We start from the raw sequence: 18727 nt of genomic DNA on the forward strand, positions 1-18727 counted from the left end.
ACCACAACTCGCTGTTTTCTGTCCTTAAGCCAATTCCTTATCCAAGCTGCCACTGACCCAGCTATTCTATGAGCCTCAATTTTGTTAACCATCCTTCTATGTGACACTTTGTCAAACACCTTCCTAAAATCCATGTAGACAACATCCATTGCATTCCCATCATCAATCCTCCCTGTTACTTCCTGGGACAGTGTAGAGGGAGCTTTACTCTGTAGCTAACCCCGTGCTGTACCTGCCCTGGGAGTGTTTGATGGGACAGTGTAGAGGGAGCTTTACTCTGTATCTAACCCGTGCTGTACCTGCCCATGGGAGTGTTTGATGGGACAGTGTAGAGGGAGTTTTACTCTGTATCTAACCCGTGCTGTACCTGCCCTGGGAGTGTTTAATGGGACAGTGTAGAGGGAGCTTTACTCTGTATCTAACCCGTGCTGTACCTACCCTGAGAGTGTTTAATGGGACAGTGTAGAGGGAGCTTGACTCTGTATCTAACCCGTGCTGTATCTACCCTGAGAGTGTTCAATGGGACAGTGTAGAGGGAGCTTTACACTGTATCTAACCTGTGCTGTATCTACCCTGAGAGTGTTTAATGGGACAGTGTAGAGGGAGCTTTACTCTGTACCTAACCTGTGCTGTATCTACCCTGAGAGTGTTTAATGGGACAGTGTAGAGGGAGCTTTACTCTGTATCTAACCCGTGCTGTACCTGCCCTGGGAGTGTTTGATGGGACAGTGTAGAGGGAGCTTTACTCTGTATCTAACCCGTGCTGTACCTGCCCTGGGAGTGTTTGCTGGGACAGTGTAGAGGGAGCTTTACTCTGTATCTAACCCGTGCTGTACCTGCCCTGGGAGTGTTTGATGGGGCGGTGTAGAGGGAGCTTTACTGTGTCTCTAACCCGTGCTGTACCTGCCCTGGGAGTGTTTGATGGGGACAGTGTAGAGGGAGCTTTACTCTGTATCTAACCCGTGCTGTACCTGCCCTGGGAGTGTTTGATGGGACAGTGTAGAGGGAGCTTTACTCTGTATCTATCCCGTGCTGTACCTGCCCTGGGAGTGTTTGATGGGGACAGTGTAGAGGGAGCTTTGCTCTGTATCTAACCCGTGCTGTACCTGCCCTGGGAGTGGTTGATGGGACAGTGTAGAGGGAGCTTTATTCTGTATCTAACCCGTGCTGTACCTGCCCTGGGAGTGGTTGATGGGACAGTGTAGAGGGAGCTTTACTCTGTATCTAACCCGTGCTGTACCTGCCCTGGGAGTGGTTGATGGGACAGTGTAGAGGGAGCTTTACTCTGTATCTAACCCGTGCTGTACCTGCCCTGGGAGTGTTTGATGGGACAGTGTAGAGGGAGCTTTACTCTGTATCTAAACCGTGCTGTACCTGCCCTGGGAGTGTTTGATGGGGACAGTGTAGAGGGAGCTTTACTCTGTATCTAAACCGTGCTGTACCTGCCCTGGGAGTGTTTGATGGGACAGTGTAGAGGGAGCGTTACTCTGTATCTAAACCGTGCTGTACCTGCCCTGGGAGTGTTTGATGGGACAGTGTAGAGGGAGCTTTACTCTGTATCTAACCCGTGCTGTACCTGCCCTGGGAGTGTTTAATGGGACAGTGTAGAGGGAGCTTTACTCTGTATCTAACCCGTGCTGTACCTGCCCTGGGAGTGTTTGATGGGACAGTGTAGAGGGAGCTTTACTCTGTACCTAACCCGTGCTGTAACTGCCCTGGGAGTGTTTAATGGGACAGTGTAGAGGGAGCTTTACTCTGTATCAACCCGTGCTGTAACTGCCCTGGGAGTGTTTGATGGGACAGTGTAGAGGGAGCTTTACTCTGTATCTAACCCGTGCTGTACCTGCCCTGTGAGTGTTTGATGGGACAGTGTAGAGGGAGCTTTACTCTGTATCTAAACCGTGCTCTACCTGCCCTGGGAGTGTTTGATGGGGACAGTGTAGAGGGAGCTTTACTCTGTATCTAAACCGTGCTGTACCTGCCCTGGGAGTGTTTGATGGGACAGTGTAGAGGGAGCTTTACTCTGTATCTAAACCGTGCTGTACCTGCCCTGGGAGTGTTTGATGGGACAGTGTAGAGGGAGCTTTACTCTGTATCTTACCCGTGCTGTACCTGCCCTGGGAGTGTTTGATGGGGACAGTGTAGAGGGAGCTTTACTCTGTATCTAACCCGTGCTGTACCTGCCCTGTGAGTGTTTGATGGGACAGTGTAGAGGGAGCTTTACTCTGTATCTAAACCGTGCTGTACCTGCCCTGGGAGTGTTTGATGGGACAGTGTAGAGGGAGCTTTACTCTGTATCTAACCCGTGCTGTACCTGCCCTGGGAGTGTTTGATGGGGACAGTGTAGAGGGAGCTTTACTCTGTATCTAACCCATGCTGTACCTGCCCTGGGAGTGTTTGATGGGACAGTGTAGAGGGAGCTTTACTCTGTATCTAACCGGTGCTGTACCTGCCCTGGGGAGTGTTTGATGGGACAGTGCAGAGGGAGCTTTACTCTGTATCTAACCAATGCTGTACCTGCCCCGGGAGTGTTTGATGGGACAGTGTAGAGGGAGCTTTACTCTGTATCTAACCCGTGCTGTACCTGCCCCGCGAGTGTTTGATGGGACAGTTTAGAGGGAGCTTTACTCTGTATCTAACCCGTGCTGTACCTGCCCTGGGAGTGTTTGATGGAACAGCGTAGAGGGAGCTTTACTCTGTATCTAAACCGTGCTGTACCTGTCCTGGGAGCGTTTGATGGGACAGTGTAGAGGGATCTTTACTCTGTATCTAACCCGTGCTGTACCTGCCCTGGGAGTGTTTGATGGGGCGGTGTAGAGGGAGCTTTACTGTGTCTCTAACCTGTGCTGTACCTGCCCTGGGAGTGTTTGATGGGGACAGTGTAGAGGGAGCTTTACTCTGTATCTAACCCGTGCTGTACCTGCCCTGGGAGTGTTTGATGGGACAGTGTAGAGGGAGCTTTACTCTGTATCTATCCCGTGCTGTACCTGCCCTGGGAGTGTTTGATGGGGACAGTGTAGAGGGAGCTTTGCTCTGTATCTAACCCGTGCTGTACCTGCCCTGGGAGTGGTTGATGGGACAGTGTAGAGGGAGCTTTATTCTGTATCTAACCCGTGCTGTACCTGCCCTGGGAGTGGTTGATGGGACATTGTAGAGGGAGCTTTACTCTGTATCTAACCCGTGCTGTACCTGCCCTGGGAGTGGTTGATGGGACAGTGTAGAGGGAGCTTTACTCTGTATCTAACCCGTGCTGTACCTGCCCTGGGAGTGTTTGATGGGACAGTGTAGAGGGAGCTTTACTCTGTATCTAAACCGTGCTGTACCTGCCCTGGGAGTGTTTGATGGGGACAGTGTAGAGGGAGCTTTACTCTGTATCTAAACCGTGCTGTACCTGCCCTGGGAGTGTTTGATGGGACAGTGTAGAGGGAGCGTTACTCTGTATCTAAACCGTGCTGTACCTGCCCTGGGAGTGTTTGATGGGACAGTGTAGAGGGAGCTTTACTCTGTATCTAACCCGTGCTGTACCTGCCCTGGGAGTGTTTAATGGGACAGTGTAGAGGGAGCTTTACTCTGTATCTAACCCGTGCTGTACCTGCCCTGGGAGTGTTTGATGGGACAGTGTAGAGGGAGCTTTACTCTGTACCTAACCCGTGCTGTAACTGCCCTGGGAGTGTTTAATGGGACAGTGTAGAGGGAGCTTTACTCTGTATCAACCCGTGCTGTAACTGCCCTGGGAGTGTTTGATGGGACAGTGTAGAGGGAGCTTTACTCTGTATCTAACCCGTGCTGTACCTGCCCTGTGAGTGTTTGATGGGACAGTGTAGAGGGAGCTTTACTCTGTATCTAAACCGTGCTCTACCTGCCCTGGGAGTGTTTGATGGGGACAGTGTAGAGGGAGCTTTACTCTGTATCTAAACCGTGCTGTACCTGCCCTGGGAGTGTTTGATGGGACAGTGTAGAGGGAGCTTTACTCTGTATCTAAACCGTGCTGTACCTGCCCTGGGAGTGTTTGATGGGACAGTGTAGAGGGAGCTTTACTCTGTATCTTACCCGTGCTGTACCTGCCCTGGGAGTGTTTGATGGGGACAGTGTAGAGGGAGCTTTACTCTGTATCTAACCCGTGCTGTACCTGCCCTGTGAGTGTTTGATGGGACAGTGTAGAGGGAGCTTTACTCTGTATCTAAACCGTGCTGTACCTGCCCTGGGAGTGTTTGATGGGACAGTGTAGAGGGAGCTTTACTCTGTATCTAACCCGTGCTGTACCTGCCCTGGGAGTGTTTGATGGGGACAGTGTAGAGGGAGCTTTACTCTGTATCTAACCCATGCTGTACCTGCCCTGGGAGTGTTTGATGGGACAGTGTAGAGGGAGCTTTACTCTGTATCTAACCGGTGCTGTACCTGCCCTGGGGAGTGTTTGATGGGACAGTGCAGAGGGAGCTTTACTCTGTATCTAACCAATGCTGTACCTGCCCCGGGAGTGTTTGATGGGACAGTGTAGAGGGAGCTTTACTCTGTATCTAACCCGTGCTGTACCTGCCCCGCGAGTGTTTGATGGGACAGTTTAGAGGGAGCTTTACTCTGTATCTAACCCGTGCTGTACCTGCCCTGGGAGTGTTTGATGGGACAGCGTAGAGGGAGCTTTACTCTGTATCTAAACCGTGCTGTACCTGTCCTGGGAGCGTTTGATGGGACAGTGTAGAGGGATCTTTACTCTGTATCTAACCCGTGCTGTACCTGCCCTGGGAGTGTTTGATGGGACAGCGTAGAGGGAGCTTTACTCTGTATCTAAACCGTGCTGTACCTGCCCTGAGAATGTTTGATGGGACAGTGTCGAGGGAGCTTTACTCTGTATCGAACCCGTGCTGTACCTGCCCTGGGGAGTGTTTGATGGGACAGTGTAGAGGGAGATTTACTCTGTATCTAACCCGTGCTGTACCTGCCCTGGGAGTGTTTGATGGGACAGTGTCGAGGGAGATTTACTCTGTATCTAACCAGTGCTGTACCTGCCCTGGGAGTGTTTGATGGGACAGTGTAGAGGGAGCTTTACTCTGTATCTAACCCGTGCTGTACCTGCCCTGGGAGTGTGTGATGGGACAGTGCAGAGGGAGCTTTACTCTGTATCTAACCCGTGCTGTACCTGCCCTGGGAGTGTTTGATGGGGCAGTGTAGAGGGAGCTTTACTCTGTATCTAACCCGTGCTGTACCTGCCCTGGGAGTGTTTGATGGGACAGTGCAGAGGGAGCTTTACTCTGTATCTAACCCGTGCTGTACCTGCCCTGGGAGTGTTTGATGGGGCAGTGTAGAGGGAGCTTTACTCTGTATCTATCCCGTGCTGTACCTGCCCTGGGAGTGTTTGATGGGACAGTGTAGAGGGAGCGTTACTCTGTATCTAAACCGTGCTGTACCTGCCCTGGGAGTGTTTGATGGGACAGTGTAGAGGGAGCTTTACTCTGTATCTAACCCGTGCTGTACCTGCCCTGGGAGTGTTTAATGGGACAGTGTAGAGGGAGCTTTACTCTGTATCTAACCCGTGCTGTACCTGCCCTGGGAGTGTTTGATGGGACAGTGTAGAGGGAGCTTTACTCTGTACCTAACCCGTGCTGTAACTGCCCTGGGAGTGTTTAATGGGACAGTGTAGAGGGAGCTTTACTCTGTATCAACCCGTGCTGTAACTGCCCTGGGAGTGTTTGATGGGACAGTGTAGAGGGAGCTTTACTCTGTATCTAACCCGTGCTGTACCTGCCCTGTGAGTGTTTGATGGGACAGTGTAGAGGGAGCTTTACTCTGTATCTAAACCGTGCTCTACCTGCCCTGGGAGTGTTTGATGGGGACAGTGTAGAGGGAGCTTTACTCTGTATCTAAACCGTGCTGTACCTGCCCTGGGAGTGTTTGATGGGACAGTGTAGAGGGAGCTTTACTCTGTATCTAAACCGTGCTGTACCTGCCCTGGGAGTGTTTGATGGGACAGTGTAGAGGGAGCTTTACTCTGTATCTTACCCGTGCTGTACCTGCCCTGGGAGTGTTTGATGGGGACAGTGTAGAGGGAGCTTTACTCTGTATCTAACCCGTGCTGTACCTGCCCTGTGAGTGTTTGATGGGACAGTGTAGAGGGAGCTTTACTCTGTATCTAAACCGTGCTGTACCTGCCCTGGGAGTGTTTGATGGGACAGTGTAGAGGGAGCTTTACTCTGTATCTAACCCGTGCTGTACCTGCCCTGGGAGTGTTTGATGGGGACAGTGTAGAGGGAGCTTTACTCTGTATCTAACCCATGCTGTACCTGCCCTGGGAGTGTTTGATGGGACAGTGTAGAGGGAGCTTTACTCTGTATCTAACCGGTGCTGTACCTGCCCTGGGGAGTGTTTGATGGGACAGTGCAGAGGGAGCTTTACTCTGTATCTAACCAATGCTGTACCTGCCCCGGGAGTGTTTGATGGGACAGTGTAGAGGGAGCTTTACTCTGTATCTAACCCGTGCTGTACCTGCCCCGCGAGTGTTTGATGGGACAGTTTAGAGGGAGCTTTACTCTGTATCTAACCCGTGCTGTACCTGCCCTGGGAGTGTTTGATGGGACAGCGTAGAGGGAGCTTTACTCTGTATCTAAACCGTGCTGTACCTGTCCTGGGAGCGTTTGATGGGACAGTGTAGAGGGATCTTTACTCTGTATCTAACCCGTGCTGTACCTGCCCTGGGAGTGTTTGATGGGACAGCGTAGAGGGAGCTTTACTCTGTATCTAAACCGTGCTGTACCTGCCCTGAGAATGTTTGATGGGACAGTGTCGAGGGAGCTTTACTCTGTATCGAACCCGTGCTGTACCTGCCCTGGGGAGTGTTTGATGGGACAGTGTAGAGGGAGATTTACTCTGTATCTAACCCGTGCTGTACCTGCCCTGGGAGTGTTTGATGGGACAGTGTCGAGGGAGATTTACTCTGTATCTAACCAGTGCTGTACCTGCCCTGGGAGTGTTTGATGGGACAGTGTAGAGGGAGCTTTACTCTGTATCTAACCCGTGCTGTACCTGCCCTGGGAGTGTGTGATGGGACAGTGTAGAAGGAGCTTTACTCTGTATCTAACCCGTGCTGTACCTGCCCTGGGAGTGTTTGATGGGGCAGTGTAGAGGGAGCTTTACTCTGTATCTAACCCGTGCTGTACCTGCCCTGGGAGTGTTTGATGGGACAGTGCAGAGGGAGCTTTACTCTGTATCTAACCCGTGCTGTACCTGCCCTGGGAGTGTTTGATGGGGCAGTGTAGAGGGAGCTTTACTCTGTATCTAACCCGTGCTGTACCTGCCCCGGGGAGTGTTTGATGGGACAGTGTAGAAGGAGCTTTACTCTGTATCTAACCCGTGCTGTACCTGCCCTGGGAGTGTTTGATGGGACAGTGTAGAGGGAGCTTTACTCTGTATCTAACCCGTGCTGTACCTGCCCTGGGAGTGTTTGATGGGTTAATCTTTGAGTGAAGCGTTCGGGGAATGTAATTGGTTAAACCCTGAGCAGCTCTGAAAGAGTTTCCCCCTGTCTGGCCCCTGCTCCAGCCCATGGCACTGTTCCCAGTCGACGAGTCTGTTGCTGCGATCACTGACTGGCGCTGCCTGACTCTCACCAGCTCCCTGCCTTCCCTAACCTGTGGATTTCTGACAGCGTCCCGGTAACCCACGCGGAATGTCCTCACCTGCCCATCGCCCTCCCTCGCCCAGCTACCCAGAGCAGCATTCCTAGCCATACCGAACCTGGGAGAGGAGGACAGCAGGGAGCTGAGGTTGTGAGGAGGGTGGGCAGCGAGGAGCAGGGAAACTCCAGACTGCCCTCGGGGGATTCTAAAGGAGGAAGAGCTGTTCAGAAGCCTGCCATTGTAAATCGGAGACCGGAGCAGTAACCTGGAAATCATCAGCAGTGAGTGCCCTGCGTACCTCTCCACTTTGCTCAATTAACCCACGGCACAAACTACTCGCTGAATCTCTCTCTCTCTCTCTCTCTCTCGCTCCCCCTTAACCGTTCCGCCTGTTCCTCTTTTCTCTATCCTGCTCCTTGTACCTGGGGTGCATTCTGCCAGTTGCTCTCATCCAGTTTATCCCCCTCTCTTTCTGAACTCTCTCTGGTGACCCTGTCACCTCTACAGCTGTTGTCTGCTGTTTAACTTGTGAATAAAACAGCTACAGGCTGGAATCTAATCGAGGGGTTCGGGGGGTTTATATATAGAATAACAGATACCCGGGAGTGAGTTACAGGCTGGAATCTAATCGAGGTGTTCGGGTGGTTTATATATAGAATAACAGATACCCGGGAGTGAGTTACAGGCTGGAATCTAATCGAGGGCTTCGGGGGGTTTATATATAGAATAACAGATAACCCGGAGTGAGTTACAGGCTGGAATCTAATCGAGGGGTTCGGGTGGGTTTATATATAGAATAACAGATACCCGGGAGTGAGTTACAGGCTGGAATCTAATCGAGGTGTTCGGGTGGTTTATATATAGAATAACAGATACCCCGGAGTGAGTTACAGGCTGGAATCTAATCCAGGGGTTCGGGTGGTTTATATATAGAATAACAGATACCCAGGAGTGAGTTAAAGGCTGGAATCTAATCGAGGGGTTCGAGGTTTATATATAGAATAACAGATACCCGGGAGTGAGTTACAGGCTGGAACCTAATTGAGGAGTTCTGGGGTTTATATATAGAATAACAGATACCCGGGAGTGAGTTACAGGCTGGAATCTAATCGAGGAGTTCTGGGGTTTATATATAGAATAACAGATACCCGGGAGTGAGTTAAAGGCTGGAATCTAATCGAGGGGTTCGAGGTTTATATATAGAATAACAGATACCCGGGAGTGAGTTACAGGCTGGAACCTAATTGAGGAGTTCTGGGGTTTATATATAGAATAACAGATACCCGGGAGTGAGTTACAGGCTGGAATCTAATCGAGGAGTTCTGGGGTTTATATATAGAATAACAGATACCCGGGAGTGAGTTAAAGGCTGGAATCTAATCGAGGTGTTCGAGGTTTATATATAGAATAACAGATACCCGGGAGTGAGTTACAGGCTGGAATCTAATCGAGGGGTTCGAGGTTTATATATAGAATAACAGATACCCGGGAGTGAGTTACAGTCTGGAATCTAATCGAGGGATTCGGGGGGTTTATATATAGAATAACAGATACCCGGGAGTGAGTTACAGGCTGGAATCTAATCGAGGGGTTCGGGGGGTTTATATATAGAATAACAGATACCCGGGAGTGAGTTACAGGCTGGGATCTAATCGAGGGGTTCGGGGGGTTTATATATAGAATAACAGATACCCGGGAGTGAGTTACAGGCTGGAATCTAATCGAGGGGTTCGGGGGGTTTATATATAGAATAACAGATACCCGGGAGTGAGTTACAGGCTGGAATCTAATCGAGGGGTTCGGGGGGTTTATATATAGAATAACAGATACCCGGGAGTGAGTTACAGGCTGGGATCTAATCGAGGGGTTCGGGGGGTTTATATATAGAATAACAGATACCCGGGAGTGAGTTACAGGCTGGAATCTAATCGAGGTGTTCGGGTGGTTTATATATAGAATAACAGATACCCGGGAGTGAGTTACAGGCTGGAATCTAATCGAGGGCTTCGGGGGGTTTATATATAGAATAACAGATACCCCGGAGTGAGTTACAGGCTGGAATCTAATCGAGGGGTTCGGGTGGGTTTATATATAGAATAACAGATACCCGGGAGTGAGTTACAGGCTGGAATCTAATCGAGGTGTTCGGGTGGTTTATATATAGAATAACAGATACCCCGGAGTGAGTTACAGGCTGGAATCTAATCCAGGGGTTCGGGTGGTTTATATATAGAATAACAGATACCCGGGAGTGAGTTACAGGCTGGAATCTAATCGAGGGGTTCTGGGGTTTATATATAGAATAACAGATACCCAGGAGTGAGTTAAAGGCTGGAATCTAATCGAGGGGTTCGAGGTTTATATATAGAATAACAGATACCCGGGAGTGAGTTACAGGCTGGAACCTAATTGAGGAGTTCTGGGGTTTATATATAGAATAACAGATACCCGGGAGTGAGTTACAGGCTGGAATCTAATCGAGGAGTTCTGGGGTTTATATATAGAATAACAGATACCCGGGAGTGAGTTAAAGGCTGGAATCTAATCGAGGGGTTCGAGGTTTATATATAGAATAACAGATACCCGGGAGTGAGTTACAGGCTGGAACCTAATTGAGGAGTTCTGGGGTTTATATATAGAATAACAGATACCCGGGAGTGAGTTACAGGCTGGAATCTAATCGAGGAGTTCTGGGGTTTATATATAGAATAACAGATACCCGGGAGTGAGTTAAAGGCTGGAATCTAATCGAGGTGTTCGAGGTTTATATATAGAATAACAGATACCCGGGAGTGAGTTACAGGCTGGAATCTAATCGAGGGGTTCGAGGTTTATATATAGAATAACAGATACCCGGGAGTGAGTTACAGTCTGGAATCTAATCGAGGGATTCGGGGGGTTTATATATAGAATAACAGATACCCGGGAGTGAGTTACAGGCTGGAATCTAATCGAGGAGTTCTGGGATTTATATATAGAATAACAGATACCCGGGAGTGAGTTTCAGGCTGGAATCTAATCGAGGGATTCGGGGGGTTTATATATAGAATAACAGATACCCGGGAGTGAGTTACAGGCTGGAATCTAATTGAGGAGTTCTGGGGTTTATATATAGAATAACAGATACCCGGGAGTGAGTTAAAGGCTGGAATCTAATCGAGGGGTTCGAGGTTTATATATAGAATAACAAATACCCGGGAGTGAGTTACAGGCTGGAATCTAATCGAGGGGTTTGAGGTTTATATATAGAATAACAGATACCCGGGAGTGAGTTATAGTCTGGAATCTAATCGAGGGATTCCGGGGGTTTATATATAGAATAACAGATACCCGGGAGTGAGTTACAGGCTGGAATCTAATCGAGGGATTCGGGGGGTTTATATATAGAATAACAGATACCCGGGAGTGAGTTACAGGCTGGAATCTAATCGAGGGGTTCTGGGGTTTATATATAGAATAACAGATACCCGGGAGTGAGTTAAAGGCAGGACTCTAATCGGGGGGTTCGAGGTTTATATATAGAATAACAGTTACCCGGGAGTGAGTTACAGGCTGGAATCTAATCGAGGAGTTCGGGGGGGTTTATATAGAGAATAACAGATACCCAGGAGTGAGTTACAGGCTGGAATCTAATCGAGGGGTTTGGGGGGTATATATATATAGAATAAAAGATACCCAGGAGTGAGTTATAGACTGGAATCTAATCGAGGGGTTCGGGGGGGTTTATATATAGTATAACAGGTACCCAGGAGTGAGTTATAGACTGGAATCGAAATGAGGGCTTCGTGGGGTGGGGTTTATATATAGAATAACAGGTACCCGGGAGTGAGTAACAGGCTGGAATCTAATCGAGGGGTTCGGGGGGGGTTTATATATAGAATAACAGATACCCAGGAGTAAGTTACAGGCTGGAATCTAATCGAGGAGTTCTGGGGTTTATATATAAAATAACAGATACCCGGGAGTGAGTTACAGGCTGGAATCTAATCGAGGGATTCGGGGGGTTTATATATAGAATAACAGATACCCGGGAGTGAGTTACAGGCTGGAATCTAATTGAGGAGTTCTGGGGTTTATATATAGAATAACAGATACCCGGGAGTGAGTTACAGGCTGGAATCTAATCGAGGAGTTCTGGGGTTTATATATAGAATAACAGATACCCGGGAGTGAGTTAAAGGCTGGAATCTAATCGAGGGGTTCGAGGTTTATATATAGAATACAGATACCCGGGAGTGAGTTACAGGCTGGAATCTAATTGAGGGGTTCGAGGTTTATATATAGAATAACAGATACCCGGGAGTGAGTTACAGTCTGGAATCTAATCGAGGGATTCGGGGGGTTTATATTTAGAATAACAGATACCCGGGAGTGAGTTACAGGCTGGAATCTAATCGAGGAGTTCTGGGATTTATATATAGAATAACAGATACCCGGGAGTGAGTTACAGGCTGGAATCTAATCGAGGGATTTGGGGGGTTTATATATAGAATAACAGATACCCGGGAGTGAGTAACAGGCTGGAATCTAATCGAGGGGTTCTGGGGTTTATATATAGAATAACAGATACTCGGGAGTGAGTTAAAGGCTGGAATCTAATCGAGGGGTTCTGGGGTTTATATATAGAATAACAGATACCCGGGAGTGAGTTACAGGCTGGAATCTAATCAAGGAGTTCTGGGGTTTATATATAGAATAACAGATACACGGGAGTGAGTTAAAGGCTGGACTCTAATCGGGGGCTTCGAGGTTTATATATAGAATAACAGATACCCGGGAGTGAGTTACAGGCTGCAATCTAATCGTGGGGTTCAGATGGTTTATATATAGAATAACAGATACCCGGGAGTGAGCTACAGGCTGGAATCTAATCGAGGGATTCGGGGGGTTTATATATAGAATAACAGGTACCCGGGAGTGAGTTACAGGCTGGAATCTAATCGACGGGTTCGTGGGGTTTATATATAGAATAACAGATACCCGGGAGTGAGTTACAGGCTGGAATCTAATCGAGGAGTTCGGGGGGGTTTATATATAGAATAACAGATACCCAGGAGTGAGTTACAGGCTGGAATCTAATCGAGGGGTTTGGGGGGTATATATATATAGAATAAAAGATACCCAGGAGTGAGTTATAGACTGGAACCTAATCGAGGGGTTCGGGGGGGTTTATATATAGTATAACAGGTACCCAGGAGTGAGTTATAGACTGGAATCGAAATGAGGGCTTCGTGGGGTGGGGTTTATATATAGAATAACAGGTACCCGGGAGTGAGTAACAGGCTGGAATCTAATCGAGGGGTTCGGGGGGGTTTATATATAGAATAACAGATACCCAGGAGTAAGTTACAGGCTGGAATCTAATCAAGGGGTTCGGGGGGGTTTATATATAGAATAACAGATACCCAGGTGTGAGTTACAGGCTGGAATCTAATCGAGGGGTTCGGGGGGGTTTATATCCAGAATAACAGACACCCGGGAGTGAGTTACAGGCTGGAATCTAATCGAGGGTTTCGGGTTGGTTTATATATAGAATAACAGATACACAGGAGTGAGTTACAGGCTGGAATCTAATCGAGGGGTTCGGGTGGGTTTGTATATAGAATAACAGATACCCAGGAGTGAGTTACAGGCTGGAATCTAATCGAGGGGTTTGGGGGGTTTATATATTGAATAACAGATACCCAGGAGTGAGTTACAGGCTGGAATCTAATCAAGGGGCTCGGGGGGGGTTTATATGTAGAATAACAGATACCCAGGTGTGAGTTACAGGCTGGAATCTAATCGAGGAGTTCGAGGTTTTTTTTATACAGAATAAAAGATACCCGGGAGTGAGTTATAGACTGGAATCTAATCGAGGGGTTCGGGGGTTTATATATAGAATAACAGATACCCAGGAGTGAGTTACAGGCTGCAATCTAATCGAGGGGTTCGGGGGGGGGGGTTTATATATAGAATAACAGATACCCAGGAGTGAGTTACAGGCTGGAATCTAAGCGAGGGGTTTGGGTCGGTTTATATATAGAATAACAGATACCCAGGAGTGAGTTACAGGCTGGAATCTAATCGCGGGGCTCGGGGGGGTTTATATATAGAATAACAGATACCCAGGTGTGAGTTACAGGCTGGAATCTAATCGAGGAGTTCGAGGTTTTTTTTATATAGAATGAAAGATACCCGGGAGTGAGGTGAGTTATAGACAGGAATCTAATCGAGGGGTTCGGGGTTTTATATATAGAATAAGAGATACCCAGGAGTAAGTTACAGGCTGGAATCTAATCGAGGGGTTCGGGGGGGTTTATATATAGAATAACAGATACCTAGGAGTGAGTTACAGGCTGGAATCTAATTGAGGGGTTCGGGGGGGGGAGTTTATATATAGAATAACAGATACCCAGGTGTGAGTTACAGGCTGGAATCTAATCGAGTGGTTCGGGGGGGTTTATATATAGAATAACAGATACCCAGGAGTGAGTTACATGCTGGAATCTAATCGAGGGGTTCGGGGGGATAATATAGAAAGAATAACAGATACCCAGGAGTGAGTTACAGGCTGGAATCTAATCGAGGGGTTTGGGGGAGTTTATATATAGAATAACAGATACCCAGGAGTGAGTTACAGGCTGGAATCTAAGCGAGGGGTTTGGGTGGGTTTATATATCGAATAACAGATACCCAGGAGTGAGTTACAGGCTGGAATCTAATCGAGGATTTCGAGGTTTTTTTTATATAGAATAAAAGATACCCGGGAGTGAGTTACAGGCTGGAATCTAATCGAGGGGTTCGGGGGGTTTATATATAGAATAACAGATAGCCAGGAGCGAGTTACAGGCTGGAATCTAATTGAGGGGTTCGGGGGGTTTATATATAGAATAACAAATACCCAGGAGCGAGTTACAGGCTGGAATCGAATCGAGGGGTTCGGGGGGGTTTATATATAGAATAACAGATACCCGGGAGTGAGTTACAGGCTGGAATCTAATCGAGGGGGTCGGGGGGGGTTTGTATATAGAATAACAGATACCCGGGAGTGAGTTACAGGCTGGAATCTATTCGAGGGGTTCGGGGGTGTTTTATATAGAATAACAGATACCCAGGAGTGATTTGCAGGCTGGAATCGAATCGAGGGGTTCGGGGGGATTATATATAGAATAACAGAAACCCGGGAGTGAGTTACAGGCTGTAATTTAATTGAGGGGTTCGGGGGGTTTATATATAGAATAATAAAAGTTACCCGGGAGTGAGTTACAGGCAGAAATCTAATCGGGGGGTTGTGGGGGTTTATATATAGAATAATGGATACCCGGGAGTGAGTTACAGGCTGGAATCTAATCGATAGGCAGCAGGTGGAAAGATACGGCTGCAGACATGGATCAGTGCACTCATTGGGAGACTTGTTGATGGATTTGCATGGGCGTGTTCGGCGCGCTGCTTCCGTCCACACTGTCCTCCTCCCAGATTCCTGCATCCCTTGACTCTGCCAGTGAGCATGCCTGAGCTCCTACACATTCCAAAATCATGTCCGGACTTGTCGCTGGGTCCAAACAATCAGTAATTTGAATATAATATCCTGAATAAACAGTGACTCTGTACAGTTACAGTGAGTGACCCTTACCCTGAATAAACAGTGACTCTGTACAGTTACACAGTGAGTGACCCTTACCCTGAATAAACAGTGACTCTGTACAGTAACACAGTGAGTGACCCTTACCCTGAATAAACAGTAACTCTGTACAGTTACACAGTGAGTGACCCTTACCCTGAATAAACAGTGACTCTGTACAGTTACACAGTGAGTGACCCTTACCCTGAATAAACAGTGACTCTGTACAGTTACACAGTGAGTGACCCTTACCCTGAATAAACAGTGACTCTGTACAGTTACACAGTGAGTGACCCTTACCCTGAATAAACAGTGACTCTGTACAGTTACACAGTGAGTGACCCTTACCCTGAATAAACAGTGACTCTGTACAGTTACACAGTGAGTGACCCTTACCCTGAATAAACAGTGACTGTACAGTTACAGTGAGTGACCCTTACCCTGAATAAACAGTGACTCTGTACAGTTACACAGTGAGTGACCCTTACCCTGAACAAACAGTGACTCTGTACAGTTACACAGTGAGTGACCCTTACCCTGAATAAACAGTGACTGTACAGTTACAGTGAGTGACCCTTACCCTGAATAAACAGTGACTCTGTACAGTTACACAGTGAGTGACCCTTACCCTGAATAAACAGTGACTCTGTACAGTTACACAGTGAGTGACACTTACCCTGAATAAACAGTGACTCTGTACAGTTACACAGTGAGTGACACTTACCCTGAATAAACTGTGACTCTGTACAGTTACAGTGAGTGACCCTTACCCTGAATAAACAGTGACTCTGTACAGTTACAGTGAGTGACCCTTACCCTGAATAAACAGTGACTCTGTACAGTTACACAGTGAGTGACCCTTACCCTGAATAAACAGTGACTCTGTACAGTTACAGTGAGTGACCCTTACCCTGAATAAACAGTGACTCTGTACAGTTACACAGTGAGTGACCCTTACCCTGAATAAACAGTGACTCTGTACAGTTACACGGTGAGTGACCCTTACCCTGAATAAACAGTGACTCTGTACAGTTACACAGTGAGTGACCCTTACCCTGAATAAACAGTGACTCTGTACAGTTACACAGTGAGTGACCCTTACCCTGAATAAACTGTGACTCTGTACAGTTACACGGTGAGTGACCCTTACCCTGAATAAACAGTGACTCTGTACAGTTACAGTGAGTGACCCTTACCCTGAATAAACAGTGACTCTCTATAGTTACACAGTGAGTGACCCTTACCCTGAATAAACAGTGACTCTGTACAGTTACACAGTGAGTGACACTTTCCCTGAATAAACAGTGAATCTGTACAGTTACACAGTGAGTGACCCTTACCCTGAATAAACAGTGACTCTGTATAGTTACACAGTGAGTGACCCTTACCCTGAATAAACAGTGACTCTGTACAGTTACACAGTGAGTGACCCTTACCCTGAATAAACAGTGACTCTGCACAGTTACAGTGAGTGACCCTTACCCTGAATAAACAGTGACTCTGCACAGTTACAGTGAGTGACCCTTACCCTGGATAAACAGTGACTCTGTAAAGTTACACAGTGAGTGACCCTTACCCTGAATAAACAGTGACTCTGCACAGTTACACAGTGAGTGACCCTTACCCTGAATAAACAGTGACTCTGTACAGTTACACAGTGAGTGACCCTTACCCTGAATAAACAGTGACTCTGCACAGTTACACAGTGAGAGACACTTACCCTGAAAAAACAGTGACTCTGTACAGTTACACAGTGAGTGACCCTTACCCTGAATAAACAGTGACTCTGTACAGTTACAGTGAGTGCCCCTTACCCTGAATAAACAGTGACTCTGTACAGTTACACAGTGAGTGACCCTTACCCTGAATAAACAGTGACTCTGTACAGTAACACAGTGAATGACCCTTACCCTGAATAAACAGTGACTCTGTACAGTTACAGTGAGTGACCTTTACCCTGAATAAGCAATAACTCTGTACAGTTACACAGTGAGTGACCCTTACCCTGAATAAACAGTGACTCTGTACAGTTACACAGTGAGTGACCCTTACCCTGAATAAAGAGTGACTCTGTACAGTTACACAGTGAGTGACACTTACCCTGAATAAACAGTGACTCTGTACAGTTACAGTGAGTGACCCTTACCCTGAATAAACAGTAACTCTGTAGTTACACAGTGTGTGACACTTACCCTGAATAAACAGTGACTCTGTACAGTTACACAGTGAATGACCCTTACCCTGAATAAACAGTGACTCTGTACAGTTACAGTGAGTGACCCTTACCCTGAATAAACAGTAACTCTGTACAGTTACACAGTGAGTGACACTTACCTTGAATAAACAGAGACTCTATACAGTTACACAGTGAGTGACCCTTACCCTGAATAAACAGTGACTCTGTACAGTTACAGTGAGTGACCCTTACCCTGAATAAACAGTGATTCTTTACAGTTACACAGTGAGTGACCCTTACCCTGAATAAACAGTGATTCTGTACAGTTACAGTGAGCGACCCTTCCCCTGAGTAAACAGTGAATCTGTACAGTTACAATGATATCCGAGTGGTAAGGTCAGAAACTGAGATAAGCGAGATCTTAGGAACAAAACCCAACTGTTTAATTACCCGGTGTAGCAGAGAAACATCTCTTATCGGCTGCAAGCAAAACACACAATTTCTAACTGCACGATGGCTAGATGGAGGATTCACCTCTGAGTCATACCCATAATGCAATGCCACTTTACCTTAATAACTGGTGTACCAGGGCATTGATTACATGACCCATTACCTTAAATACTGGTGAATGTGAAACATTACTCTTTGGCTCCATCTGGTGGATAACTTAAACATTGCATCCCAGATTACTATATCCCTCCCCTCTTAAGTTGAACATTAATTTCTTAACAGCATTCTTAAAAAGTCCCATAAGGAAACTCCTTTAACGAGAGTCCATACTGAACGAATCTAGCAGTTCGTTATCAATCTCCCTTGCGGCTTGTGAGTCCTTGGTGAACGTCTTACAGTCAAGTCCCTGCTTGGTTGTGGTAGAGCCACCTGCAGCTCCTGAGCAGTACTCAGAGTATCTGACTCTGCTACGATGGTTTCCTCTTGAATAAGGGGTCCAGGTGGAACTGGCTCCGTTCGTGGTGGTGGTACCACCGATGCATTTGGATAACTGGGGGCCAACTTGTCCTCCGACATCTCCTCTGGAACCTCCAGTTCAATTTCCCCTTGTCTGGTCAGTATCTGATCTACATGTCTGCGTACTACCTGACCAGTTCCCACCATGACCATATATGATACTGGACCGGTCATTGAGTCTATGACGCCAGGACTCCATTTTGGACCATAAATGAAATTCCTGGTAAGGACCGCATCTCCTTCTCCAAAACTGCGGCTCTTTGTCCTTCTGTCATGGTTCTCCTTTTGTTTGATTTGTCGGTTTTCCACCTTCCTTTTTAGATCTGGGTGAACCAGGTCAAGAGTGGAGCGTAGTCGATGTCCTAACAACAG

At 47.4% G+C, this 18727-nt stretch overlaps 1 protein-coding gene across 1 annotated transcript in view; it reads left to right on the forward strand.

The window, feature by feature from the left end:
* The first annotated feature begins 7559 nt into the window (after window positions 1-7559).
* The window catches only part of LOC147094921 (cardiotrophin-2-like), an 86478-nt gene continuing 75310 nt past the window's right edge, over window positions 7560-18727 (forward strand). The window contains exon 1 of the mRNA XM_085974543.1: window positions 7560-7891. The gene's annotated coding sequence lies outside the window, so the exon portion shown is untranslated. The remainder of the gene's footprint in view (window positions 7892-18727) is intronic.

The sequence above is a fragment of the Somniosus microcephalus genome, unplaced genomic scaffold (genome assembly GCF_052327205.1).
Source record: "Somniosus microcephalus isolate GS21.2 unplaced genomic scaffold, FLI_Smic_1.0 unresolved_chr1, whole genome shotgun sequence".
NCBI classification, from domain to species: domain Eukaryota; kingdom Metazoa; phylum Chordata; class Chondrichthyes; order Squaliformes; family Somniosidae; genus Somniosus; species Somniosus microcephalus.